This window comes from Mustelus asterias, chromosome 24 (assembly GCF_964213995.1).
Source record: "Mustelus asterias chromosome 24, sMusAst1.hap1.1, whole genome shotgun sequence".
Taxonomy (NCBI): domain Eukaryota; kingdom Metazoa; phylum Chordata; class Chondrichthyes; order Carcharhiniformes; family Triakidae; genus Mustelus; species Mustelus asterias.
This window is the reverse complement of record NC_135824.1, coordinates 36,313,630-36,326,708: the sequence shown is the minus strand read 5'-3', so window position 1 is coordinate 36,326,708 and position 13,079 is coordinate 36,313,630. Positions and strand designations below refer to the sequence as shown.

At 41.7% G+C, this 13,079-nt stretch overlaps 1 protein-coding gene across 2 annotated transcripts in view; it reads left to right on the top strand.

Annotated features, from left to right (window-relative positions):
- abhd17c (abhydrolase domain containing 17C, depalmitoylase) overlaps positions 1-13,079 on the top strand; it is a 79,481-nt gene that overhangs the window by 44,111 nt on the left and 22,291 nt on the right. The gene's annotated exons all lie outside the window — the stretch shown is intronic.

Here is a 13,079-nt window from a genome sequence, read left to right as displayed (position 1 = left end):
TGAAAAAATCCAGGTTCAAATATTTATCCAATTCCCTTATTAAATCTTCATCTGCTGTTTCAGGTAGTACGTTCCAAATCATCTAAATTAATTTTCTTCACTTGACCTCTGTTTTTTTGGCTAATTACCTTAGGTATGTGCCCTCTGATTACTAATCCTTCTGCCACTGCTGCTGAGTTATCTGTATGGCATTGATTCAACTCGTTGTACTTTATCTTGAGGAAGTGCTACTTAAATGAGGTTCAAATAGGTGATGTTGTATTCATGGTTGTCACCTTTGTCATATAACTCTATTATGATCAGAAGCTTGACAGGATCACTTTGGAATATGTGGCACCGTGTCTGTTCATTACTTATTATGCGTTTGTGCTTAGCCACTTAGGATCAGTTCTTAGGCTGGAATGGAAATGATACTGCAATGAATGTTTAGCTGTAAAGAAGGACTTGCATTAATCTTGTGCTTTTTACAAAGTGACTTTACTACTTCTGAAGCGTTGTAATGCGGCAGCCAATTTGTGTACAGTGTTGAGATAAATAACAGATACTGGGAGAACTTTCCTGTTCTTCTTTGATTAGTTCCATTAAAGCTTTTTGCACCTGAATGGACTAATTAGACTTCATTTAATGTTTAATTCTCAGGATGACATCTCTGATGGTGCAACCCTTCATCAGTGATATCAGTTTAGATTATGTGCTCATGTATCTGGAGTGGAATTTGAACCCACAATCTTCCCATTCAAGTGACTTCTACCACTGGGCTGAGAGTGATATTTTAGCTCTGAGCACCGGCAACCTTTTTATAAATTGATAATTAGCCAAAGTTAACTTGCAAATTTCAGCTGGTTATATTCAATATTTTTCACAATTAATGTACAATGATGAATTATTCTATACTTCTTTTGTGCCTCCTTCATGGCACAGTGGTTAGCACTTCTGCTGCACAGCGCCAGGGACCCAAATTTGATTCCTGACCTGGGGTGACTGTCTGTGTGGAGTCTGCACATTCTCCCTGTGCCCGTGGCTTTCCTCCAGGTGCTTTGGTTTCCTCCCACAGTCTGAAAGACAAGCTGGCTAGGTGTATTGGCCGTGCTGAATTCTCCCTCAGTGTGCCTAGACAGGAACTGGAATGTGGCAACTAGGGGATTTTCATAGTAACACTGCAATGAGGTTAATGTAAGACCATTTGTGACTAATAAATAAACTTCAATAGTTGGGAACTTTTTAAATCAAGTTTAATTGCCAACTTTTTAAGGAGGCGATTAAACCATTGATTTGAAAAAATACCTAAATAACGTTGGAGTTTTATTGGAGTACAAATATACCAGTTGTAGAATCCTTTACCCAGGGCACACTATTTCAATTCCAGTGCTTGCTGCAAGGATTTGACTATTAACAGAAACGTGCTGTTTTCGTTTGTATTCTATCATACTGAGAGAGTTAGTTTGGATCACAAATTTGAATTTGCATTACCTCAAATCCTGTTTCAGATGTTGGGATAGATTTAGATCACAAAAAGCAGCTGTTTTCATATGGATGTCTGATGTGATTTGCATTAAACTCCAGTTTCTTTTAAGTGAGAGAGTGCAGCTGTTCTGTGTTCAGTGATTTGCTGAAACATTAATCCTTTGGTTTCGTCCAATTTAATATGGTGTCTTAAACTGAAAAATGGTTGATGAGAGAGGCTGACCACTGCATTGTACAGTAGATGTTTGCTCTGCATCTTCCCAAACAACTGCAGTATCATTATTTAAATTTGAGACATTTATCAACTGTTGGATTGAAATTTTCTGGCCATTTCCACCATCCCTAATTTGCCTAATTATAGGTTGGATGTTATTGTAGAACGTTTGTAACTAGAAAGCTTAGCATTTTTATAGAATAGTGATAGCATTGTTAAATTCTTCTTGACAATTTCGTCATGGTGAGCATACTCATGCAGCATAAAATCATTTACCTGTTGGTTTTGTCCATACAGGTATATGCTTAGTTATTATTTCATTGATTTTCTTAATTTCCCTCTTAATAAATTAACCAATTTATTTGAAACCACAATTGTTGGATGAACAAATGTGCTCAATACTTGTACACTATTATTCCACAACATAATTTTAAGGCCTTAAAATAAGGAACTTGGGGAGATGGTGATGTAGTGGTAATGTCCCTGGATGAGTAATCCGAGGCCCAGGCTAATGCTCTAGTGACTGGGGTTCAAATCGCACCATAGCAGCTGGTGGAATTTGAATTCCATTCATAAAAATCTGGAATTGAAATAGCAACCGTGAAATTATCATCAATTGTTGTAAAACGCATCTGGTTCACTAATATTCTTTAGGGACAGAAATCTGCCATCCTTACCTGGTCTGGCCTAAATGTGACTCCACTTCCACAGCAATGTGGTTGACTCTCAACTGCCCTCTTAAATGGCCCATCAAGGCACTCAGTTCAAGGGCAATTAGGGATGGGCAATAAATGCTGGCCTTGCCAGCAGTGCCACATCCCATAATTTTTTTTAAAAATGACTTTGCTGGCCTACTTTATCTGCTTTCCGATTTTGTACAGTAGTGAAACAGTTGCACTCAAAGTAACAAGCTGATGAGATTGATGAAAGGAATATTTCTTGAGTAATGATACATTTCTTGTAGGTATTCCTGTCTGTACATATCAAATTTCTGAGGATCGTTTGATGAAATGGAGAGGTCTTGTCTACATAAGGTTCTGTATCAGTCTTGGGTGGCATGATCGATTCCGACCATTGTTTCCCTGTACTCCACAATGTTAGAATCATGTTTAAAGAAGTCATCATGAGTACTGACCTGATCTCGGTACAAACCTGATCTTAAAAGGGGCTTACTTACACTATGGGGAATTAGAAGAGCAAAAAGGGGTCACGAAATGTTCTTGGCAGACAGGATTAAGGAGAATCCCAAAGCATTTTATTCATACGTAGGAACAAAAGGGTTGTCAGGGAAAAAAATCGGACCTCTCAGGGACAAAAGTGGGGAATTATGTTTGGAGCCCAAAGAAGTAGGGGAGATCCTAAATGAATACTTTGCGTCGGTATTCACAAAGGAGAGGGATGTGTTGACTGGGAGTGTCTCGGAGGGGAGTGTTGAACCGTTGGAGAAAATCTCCATTACAAAGGAGGAAGTGTTAGGTTTGTTAGAGAATTTAAAGACTGACAAATCCCCAGGGCCTGATGGAATCTATCCAAGGCTGCTCAGGGAGACGTGAGATGAAATCGCTGGGCCTCTGACGCAAATCTTTGTCTCGTCGCTGGATGCAGGTGAGGTCCCAGAGGATTGGAGGATAGCTAATGTGGTCCCGTTATTTAAGAAGGGTAGGAAGGATAACCCGGGTAATTATAGGCCGGTGAGCTTGACGTCCGTGGTGGGGAAGTTGTTGGAGAAGATTCTTAGAGATAGGATGTATGCGCATTTAGAAAGGAATAAACTCATTAACGATAGTCAGCATGGTTTTGTGAGAGGGAGGTCATGCCTCATTAACCTGGTGGAGTTTTTTGAAGAAGTGACCAGAATGGTTGACATGGGAAGGGCCGTGGATGTCGTCTATATGGACTTTAGTAAAGCGTTTGACAAAGTCCCTCATGGTAGGCTGGTGAAAAAGGTTGGATCTCATGGGATAAAGGGGGAGGTGGCTAGATGGGTGGAGAACTGGCTTGGTCACAGAAGACAGAGGGTGGTAGTGGAAGGGTCTTTTTCCGGCTGGAGGCCTGTGACTAGTGGTGTTCCGCAGGGCTCTGTATTGGGACCTCTGCTGTTTGTGATTTATATAAATGATCTGGAAGAAGGTGTAACTGGGGTGATCAGTAAGTTTGCGGACGACACAAAATTGGCAGGACTTGCAGATAGTGAGGAGCATTGTCAGAAGCTACAGAAGGATATAGATAGGCTGGAAATTTGGGCAAAGAAATGGCAGATGGAGTTCAATCCTGATAAATGCGAAGTGATGCATTTTGGTAGAAATATGTAAGGAGGAGCTATATGATAAATGGCAGAACCATAAAGGGTGTAGATACGCAGAGGGACCTGGGTGTGCAAGTCCACAGATCCTTGAAAGTGACGTCACAGGTGGAGAAGGTGGTGAAGAAGGCATATGGCATGCTTGCCTTTATAGGACGGGGCATAGCGTATAAAAGTTGGGGTCTGATGTTGCAGATGTATAGAACGTTGGTTCGGCCGCATCTGGAATACTGCGTCCAGTTCTGGTCGCCACACTACCAGAAGGACGTGGAGGCTTTGGAGAGAGTACAGAGGAGGTTTACCAGGATGTTACCTGGTATGGAGGGGCTTAGTTATGAGGAGAGATTGGGTAAACTGGGGTTGTTCTCCCTGGAAAGACGGAGGATGAGGGGAGACTTAATAGAAGTGTATAAAATTATGAAAGGCATAGATAGGGTGAACAGTGGGAAGCTTTTCCCCAGGTCAGTGGTGACGTTCACGAGGGGGTCATAGGTTCAAGGTGAAGGGGGGGAGGTTTAACACAGATATCAGACGGACATATTTTACACCGAGGGTGGTGGGGGCCTGGAATGCACTGCCAGGCAAGGTGGTGGAGGCGGACACACTGGGAACGTTTAAGACTTATCTAGACAGCCATATGAACGGAGTGGGAATGGAGGGATACAAAAGAATGGTCTAGTTTGGACCAGGGAGCGGCGCGGGCTGGGAGGACCGAAGGGCCTGTTCCTGTGCTGTATTGTTCTTTGTACCGTTCCTTCCTTGGACTTAAGTTACTGAAATTCAGATTGTTCCTATTGTGAATACAATGGATTAAATTCTTGAATTTATCATTAGATGCACAGTATAACTTGAATATAAAGTTCCTATTCTCATCCTGGTATTTAAATCTCTTTGTGGCCACAGATCTCCTGATTTCTGTGACCTTCTCCAGCCTGACAACTCCGAGACTTCTGTTTGTCTAACTGTAAGCCTTAAGCATCTCCCATTCCTTAAGCTGCACCATTGGTGGCTGTGCCTTCAGTTCTCTAGTGGCAAAGCTCTAGATCTCCACATCCCTCTGTCTCGCTGCCTATGTCTCCTTTAAGACCTTCCTTAGCAGCTACCTCTTTGACCAAACTTTTAGTCACATCTAATATCGCCTCCTTTGGCTGGTTGTCAATTCTTGTGACCTGTGACTTGTACTGTATGTTGTGTCAGAATTAGATTTCTTTTCCAACAACTTTGTAAAACTAGCTGCACTGTCCAAACATAAATTAAATCTGATGCAAGTTCCTCTGAAGGCCTATAACAAATGCTTGTCTTGGGAAATTCTCTTAAGAGAAGGACTAGTATTTTCACCATTGAAAAAGTAGGGAAAAATACTCAGGACACCGGTTAGACAATGGTAGGAAACCGAGATTGCTACTACAATGTCAGGACAATCACTTTACAATCATAAATTGCAATGAACTATTGTGACTTCATATTTCAATGCAACATTAACATCTCTAATCCAGCGCCATTAGGTGTTTAACATAGGGCTGGAATCTAAGAGACCCTGCTTTTGGAGGGCTTGCAAAACAAAGCCTGTAATCTTCTCACCACCTTCCCACCCACCCCTGACCTGTCTTCCATTTTGTGTCGGTGGGATAGGGATCAGGCTCACTTACCTTGGAGTCCAGGCCGCAGCTGGGACTGTCTGTAGTCCCAGGAATGGCTACCTCTTGAATTTGGTGCCACTGGGACTATGGAGCTGCCAGCCATTCAAATTGGCTCTAGGTGGACTTCCAGATGGGGCCAAAAGTCACTCTAAAATGATTGAGGCTGTTCCCAGCATAAAATGGCTGGCTCCCAGCTGATGTTTGGTTGAGCGGGCTCACAACCAACCTTTCATGGAGTGGGGCAGGAGTGGGAAACAGAATTGCAAATACATAAATTAAACTGCCCTCTCACAAAAGTTGATTTCCTGGACTTTGGTGGTATAACTATGTAGCTTGGGTGGCTGTAGGTATCAGTCCAATCTCAGAACCATGCATATTCTGGCAGTTTAAATCAAATTGACTTGAACGGACATGTTTATGTTGTCTGCAGACTGGGCTAGTAGCTAAATGGACAGTGGGAGCTGAGGCCTTGAGTAGCTCTGGATGGGAAAGAGCAATAAAGCATGTGAGAAAGAGAGAAATGTGGGGAGAGAGGAAAGAAAGATTTTCATTGAAGGGAAAGTTGGAGATGGAGGGGGAGAACAGCTTTGATAAGAATAGAGTGAACAGGAGAAAAAAAATGAGTGGGTGTCCAAAGATGAAAATGATTCTTCACCTTGGTGAACAGACCTGGTTAAGCAGGCTTTTTCTTTTTTAAAAAAAGGGCCAATCTCAGGGAGAATTGTTGTCATTGAAAGACCTTGAATGTGGGAACTGTTATATTTATATTGCAGCACTAAAATAAATGGTTGTCTCAGTGATAACACAAACATTACCATTAGAGGAACTCTTTTGACTGTTTATCATGCAGGCCAGTAAAGTGGATTTGTGTTCAGATGTCTGTTCAAATTTTTCTAAGCTATCCATCAAGCATTAATTTTATTCTTTTCTCATTTTAGTTAAGTATTTTTTTCTTTTGAAGGAAGTGTAGAATTCAAACTCCATCAGATGGTTTCCTTGAGCAACAGCTCTGAGAAATGGCTTTGTGTTACTAAGTTCGAAATGCTGCAGAAATTGATTTTTTTTTCCATTATAGGCACAGTCACAAGGGCAGCAGAATAAAAATCCTACTCAACTGTTTATTCAGTGGCTGCTGTTACTTGGAAAAAAAAATTTCAGCCGTAAGGTGAAGGTGCGACAAAATACAATGTCAGACTGGTTGACAAACTACAGTAGTTATTTACCTGTCCAGCATTAAAAAGATGCGTGGAATTCTTCCAAGCCCCCACTTCAGTGACAGGTGTTTAGGGGTGGGGGGGGGGGCGTGTTGGTGAATATGGCAGGATGCCCAGAAATCGGTTCCACAATAGTGGGATCTGCCACTAGTGTCTGCCAAGGAAAAGCCCCAGAGGCCAGTGTGAACCTCCATTTTCATCCTGTCAATGGATGCAGATGAAAACCCAAACCCGCATGCTAGTGTGAAACACATTTGGAACAACATGGCTTGCAGATGTCAGGACTCATTTGAACAATGCCCGGGGCTTCCTCCAGAGGCGGATGGAAGTCGTCCGCAATTCTGGACCGTGTAAATCGCAGCAGTGGGTCAGGGGTGCACCTGCAGGTGGACCTACCAGATTTGGTGTCCTGGAGGGGTCCATTTTCCAGCTTCAATGTTCCTGGAGATCCATCTTCCTGTCTGAGTGTCCTCTGAAATCTGTCTTCATTTTCAGGAGCCCCATGTTCTTTCTTCAATAGTGGGTCAGATATTGGGCGCCTTTTCAATATGGCACCTGGACACTATGTGCCATCCAGACATAAAACACCCGGGTGCATAATTAATGAGGTCGGGCCAGAAGATTTGGCATATATTTCTGCCAGCCTCCACAGTGGGAAATGCTCCACATTCCTGTTCCCACCCCCGCTGCGGCACTTAGTCTCAAAATTCCATCCGATATTAGGCCCATACGTTCCCTCCTCAATGTTGTAGAGTTCACAGACGCAGCATGGATTCATGAGAGGAAAGTCGTGTTTGACGAACTTACTGGATTTTTATGAAGATAGAACATTACAGCGCAGTACAGGCCCTTCGGCCCTCTATGTTGCGCCGACCAGTGAAACCAATCTAAAGCCCATCTAACCTACACTATTCCAATATCATCCATATGTTTATCCAATAACCATTTGAATGCTCTTAATGTTGACGAGTCCACTACTGCTGCAGGCAGGGCATTCCACGCCCTTACTACTCTCTGAGTAAAGAACCTACCTCGAACATCTGTCCTATATCTATCACCCCTCAATTTAAAGCTATGTCTCCTAGTGTTCGCCATCACCATCCGAGGAAAAAGGCTCTCACCATCCACCCTATCTAATCCTCTGATCATCTTGTATGCCTCTATTAAGTCACCTCTTAACCTTCTTCTCTCTAACGAAAACAACCTCAAGCCCCTCAGCCTTTCCTCATACGATTTTCCCACCATACCAGGCAACATCCTGGTAAATCTCCTCTGCACCCTTTCTAACACTTCCACATCCTTCCTATAATGCGGCGACCAGAACTGTACGCAATACTCCAAGTGCGGCCTCACCAGAGTTTTGTACAGTTGCAACATGACCTCCTGGCTCCAAAACTCAATCCCTCTACCAATAAAAGCTAACACACCGTACGCCTTCTTAACAACCCTATCAACCTGGGTGCCAACTTTCATGGATCTAAGCACATGGACACCCAGATCCCTCTGTTCATCCACACTACCAAGTATCTTACCATTAGCCCAGTACTCTGTATTCCTGTTACTCCTTCCAAAGTGAATCACCTCACACTTTTCCGCATTAAACTCCATTTGCCACCTCTCGGCCCAGCTCTGCAGCTTATCTATGTCCCTCTGTAACCTGCCACTTCCCTCCGCACTGTCTACAACTCCACCGACTTTAATGTCATCCGCAAATTTACTAACCCATCCTTCTACGCCCTCATCCAGGTCATTAATAAAAATGACAAACAGCAGTGGCCCTAAAACAGATCCTTGCGGTACACCACTAGTAACTGAACTCCAGGCTGAATATTTCCCATCAACCACCACCCTCTGTTTTCTTCCAGCTAGCCAATTCCTGATCCAAACCACTAAATCACCCTCAATCCCATGTGTCCGTATTTTCTGCAAAAGCTTACCATGGGGAACCTCATCAAACGCTTTGCTGAAATCCATATACACCACATCAACCGCTTTACCCTCATCCACCTCTTTGGTCACCTTCTCAAAGAACTCAATAAGGTTTGTGAGGCACGACCTACCCTTCACAAAACCGTGCTGACTATCCCTAATCAAATTATTCCTTTCCAGGTGATTATAAATCCTATCTCTTATAATCCTTTATAAGATGTGACTAGTGCGGTTGACGGAGGGGAACCGGTAGATGTGGTGTTTTTGGATTTCCAAAAGGCATTCGATAAGGTGCCTCACAAAAGGTTGCTGCAGAAGATTGGGGCACACGGAGTTGGGGGTAGGGTGTGAGCGTGGATTGGGGATTGGCTATCCAACAGGAAGCAGAGAGTTGGAATAAATGGGTGCTTTTCTGGTTGGCAGAAGGTGACTAGTGGCGTGCCGCAGGGATCGGTACTGGGGCCTCAACTGTTTACTATTTACATAGATGATCTGGAGGAGGGGACTGAGTGTAGGGTAACAAAGTTTGCTGACGACACGAAGATAAGTGGGAAAGTGAATTGCGTGGAGGAAGCGGAAGGTCTGCAGAGCGATTTGAATAGGCTGAGTGAGTGGGCGAGGATCTGGCAGATGGAGTATAACATTGGCAAATGCGAGGTTATTCACTTTGGAAGAAATAATAGCAAATTGGATTATTATTTAAATGGAAAAAAATTACAACATGCTACTGTGCAGAGGGACCTGGGGGTCCTTGTGTATGAGTCGCAAAAACTCCGTCTGCAAGTACAACAGGTGATCAAGAAGGCAAATGGGATGTTGGCATTTATCGCGAGGAGGATAGAACATAAAAGTAGAGAAGTCTTGCTGCATCTGTACAAGGCATTGGTGAGGCCGCAGCTGGAATACTGTGTGCAGTTCTGGTCCCCTTACTTGCGAAAGGATATATTGGCCTTGGAGGGAGTGCAGAGAAGGTTCACCAGGTTGATACCGGAGATGAGGGGTGTAGATTATGAGGAGAGATTGAGCAGATTAGGTTTGTACTCGTTGGAGTTTAGAAGGCTGAGGGGTGATCTTACAGAGGCATATAAGATAATGAAGGGGCTGGATAGGGTAGAAGTGGAGAGATTCTTTCCACTTAGAAAGGAAACCAGAACTAGAGGGCACAGCCTCAAAATAAAGGGTCAGTTTAGGACAGAGTTGAGGAGGAACTTCTTCTCTCAGAGGGTGGTGAATCTCTGGAATTCTCTGCCCACTGAAGTGGTGGAGGCTACCTCGTTGAATATGTTTAAGTCACGGATAGATGGATTCCTGATCGATAAGGGAATTGAGGGTTATGGGGAGCAGGCGGGTAAGTGGAACTGATTCACTTCAGATTAGCCATGATCTTATTGAATGGCGGGACAGGCTCGAGGGGCTAGATGGCCTATTCCTGCTCCTATTTCTTATGTTCACACAGCAGTTGGGTTTCAATATAAATGGGTTATGAGAACTAAAAGTTCTATAATATCATAGTCCAGATTTAAAAGGTGGGGACAATGCACAAATTATTAATTGGAATGTCACGAAGAAAGGAACGCTATGTCACGATGTCCCCCAATTCACACTCTTGCTCTTCCACATTTCTTTATGTACAAATTGCATTTTTATGGAAGTTAATCTTTAAACCAGTTTGAAGTCTGTTTATGTGCATGTCAACAGCGCATTACTGCTGTTGGAATGAAATTTGAACGCTATTATGATTGTTACGGTATAACATGTTTTCCTTTCCTCCTCAATATTTCACTGTACACCTGGAATGAGTTATGATTTGTGCATCACTTCTGCTTTTGCTCTCCTGCCCTGGAAGAAATCAAGTTTCTTAAATGTTTACATTATCGCCTAACACTGATCTGTAATCCAACAACACTTGCAACATTTTCCAGATCCTACTGTAAGGTTATTTGCATTACCTTTAACATAACTCTTGCACATTGGGTAAGAATACCGAAACACTCTATTAGCACTAGTAATTTTTTTTTTCATAGTTATTTTTCCCAGTTTGATTGCAACATGTTATAGCATTCTTTTGGATTGTAAGTGATGTAATATTTTGTTTTTTGTCAATGAAAACATAATTATTAAGTTTGTTATTCATACCTTTTGTTTTGGGTTGCCCAAAATAGAGCCAAGAGTCAATGTTTTTTGGCACATGAAATGCACTTGATGAATAAATCCATTGCAAAGCATTTGGTGCCTTCTCTTACCTCTGAAGCTTCATTTACATCTTTACAATGTTTCTTAGATAAAATTTCATCAGTTTGTAATATTTCAAATTACCTGCTATAATCTGTTTGTTTTTTATTCCTTCACTGGATAAAGTATTGATTGGATTTGATACTAAATAGAGTACGCTGCTAGTCCAATTTCTCTAATATTTACTAAAGGAAAATGCGGCTTGGATTGCAGTCCATACAAACAGTGTACATCGGGGATGACCAAAATATTTCCACTGAGATTCAGAACAGCCACAGAATTTTAAATAAATCCGCTTTTTGTCCACATTCTGATTCATAGCTAAAATCATTATGTCTGAAAATCTGGTAAATCTATCAATTTTGAAAAACAAACGTTCTACCCTATTAAAATATTGTTCCAACTGTGTGTATTCAGTTTTAGTATAAAATCATGTACCACGAGAAGTTGTCATGAATAATAAGTTGGGAAAATATGTATTTTTAAATTTAGATTTCACTCTTCAATCCTCTTTGTTCAGTTTGTTCTCAATATGTGATTGGGAATAAATTTGCCTAAAGTAGTAAATCTGCACTGAGAATTTTTGCTTCTCATCCATTTGTAAGAATCCCCAGCATTTTCCATCTACCCTCCTCCATGTGCACATTTCGGTTTATTTCTGCACTTGGAATGTAAATATTTGTATGTGCTGTATATAAATACCAAGAGCTTGCTCTCACTAGTTTGTTTTCATCGGTTGTTTTCTCCGCTATTTGCACCAGTTGCTTTCGTGAGCACAAGTGAAATTTTCAGTAGCACTTTCTTCAGCATACCGGGCTGCCTGTTATTCATACAGTGTTTGCTTAATTACTGAATGCTGCCAGGGCAGCAAGCTTGTGTTACAAAGTAAGCTGAAGGCCAGTTGAAGGAACTTGGAACAAATTTCTAAACATGTGGAACCTTGCTTAACATTATACAGAGACTACTTGTATATGGTACTGCTAATTTATTATTAACCTGCAGAATGACTGTCCCCATGTTATTCAGAAAGCTGCTGTTTCGTGGTACAGATTAATCTTTGACTGGCTTCATAGACCAGGTTCTTCATCCAAGCATGTTCCATGGTGTATCTCCCTGTTTGGACAAATGGTTACTCATCTTTTCCTAAGCAGTTATAAAGAAAGCTTTTTGCCACACAACTCTAATGTTCAAGAAACTCTCTTTCCAAATCTAAGGATGCAATTAAAAACACTGCCAATTATATTCTTTATAGTCCATGCTATAGTCATGGTGGGGAGATTTAGAAAATTAATTCTCAGTGCTAATTGTGCAGACTTACAAACATTTTGATTTTGTTTAAAAATATCACCAATTAGCTGAAAGTGGCTGTTCTAGCATTAAATGTTATTGAGAAACTTGGGTGTAAGGTCCAGACCCATAAGCAGGATACACCAGACTGCAAATTGTGAAAGAGAAAATGAGATAGAGGAAGTAGTAATTAGGTGATTCAAACTCTCTGAAAGCTTTTCTGGGGACGGTAAAGACCGATGGAAATTACAGTCCTTCAGCTTTGAGATTCTCAGACTAACCTACAGAAGTAGTTTTCTTGAGTTTAACAGTTGGGATGCACCGAGTGGAAAAACATATGGAATAACATATTTTCCATTTCAAATGAAAAAAGGAGGAACGCAGAGTAAGACTGACCTGGTCATCAAGGACTTTGATTTATTTAATGCCATTTGTATCTTCTAAATATTCAGAGAAGCTTCAGAACAAATCAACTGCTTTCCAAGTACAGCCACCGTTTAATAAGAAAACATGGCATCCAGTTTGCACGCAGCAAGTTCCTCCAAACATGTCCCCCTGAACAAGCAGGCAGGTTCTTGACTATAAATGTAGGCTGGAAGATTTATGATAAGAACTGCTGCAAGTGAGAAGATGATTCAACTGCCAGCAAATTCTGCTTTGGGTCTGTTCAGGAAATGCAACCCCGTTGAGATTTTGGGGTAGTATTCAAGCATGTAAATTAGTTGTTGAAGAAAAATGTGAACAACTTTGAGACAGCTGTAACATGATTTTGGATCTCCATCTGAGTTCAGATACTC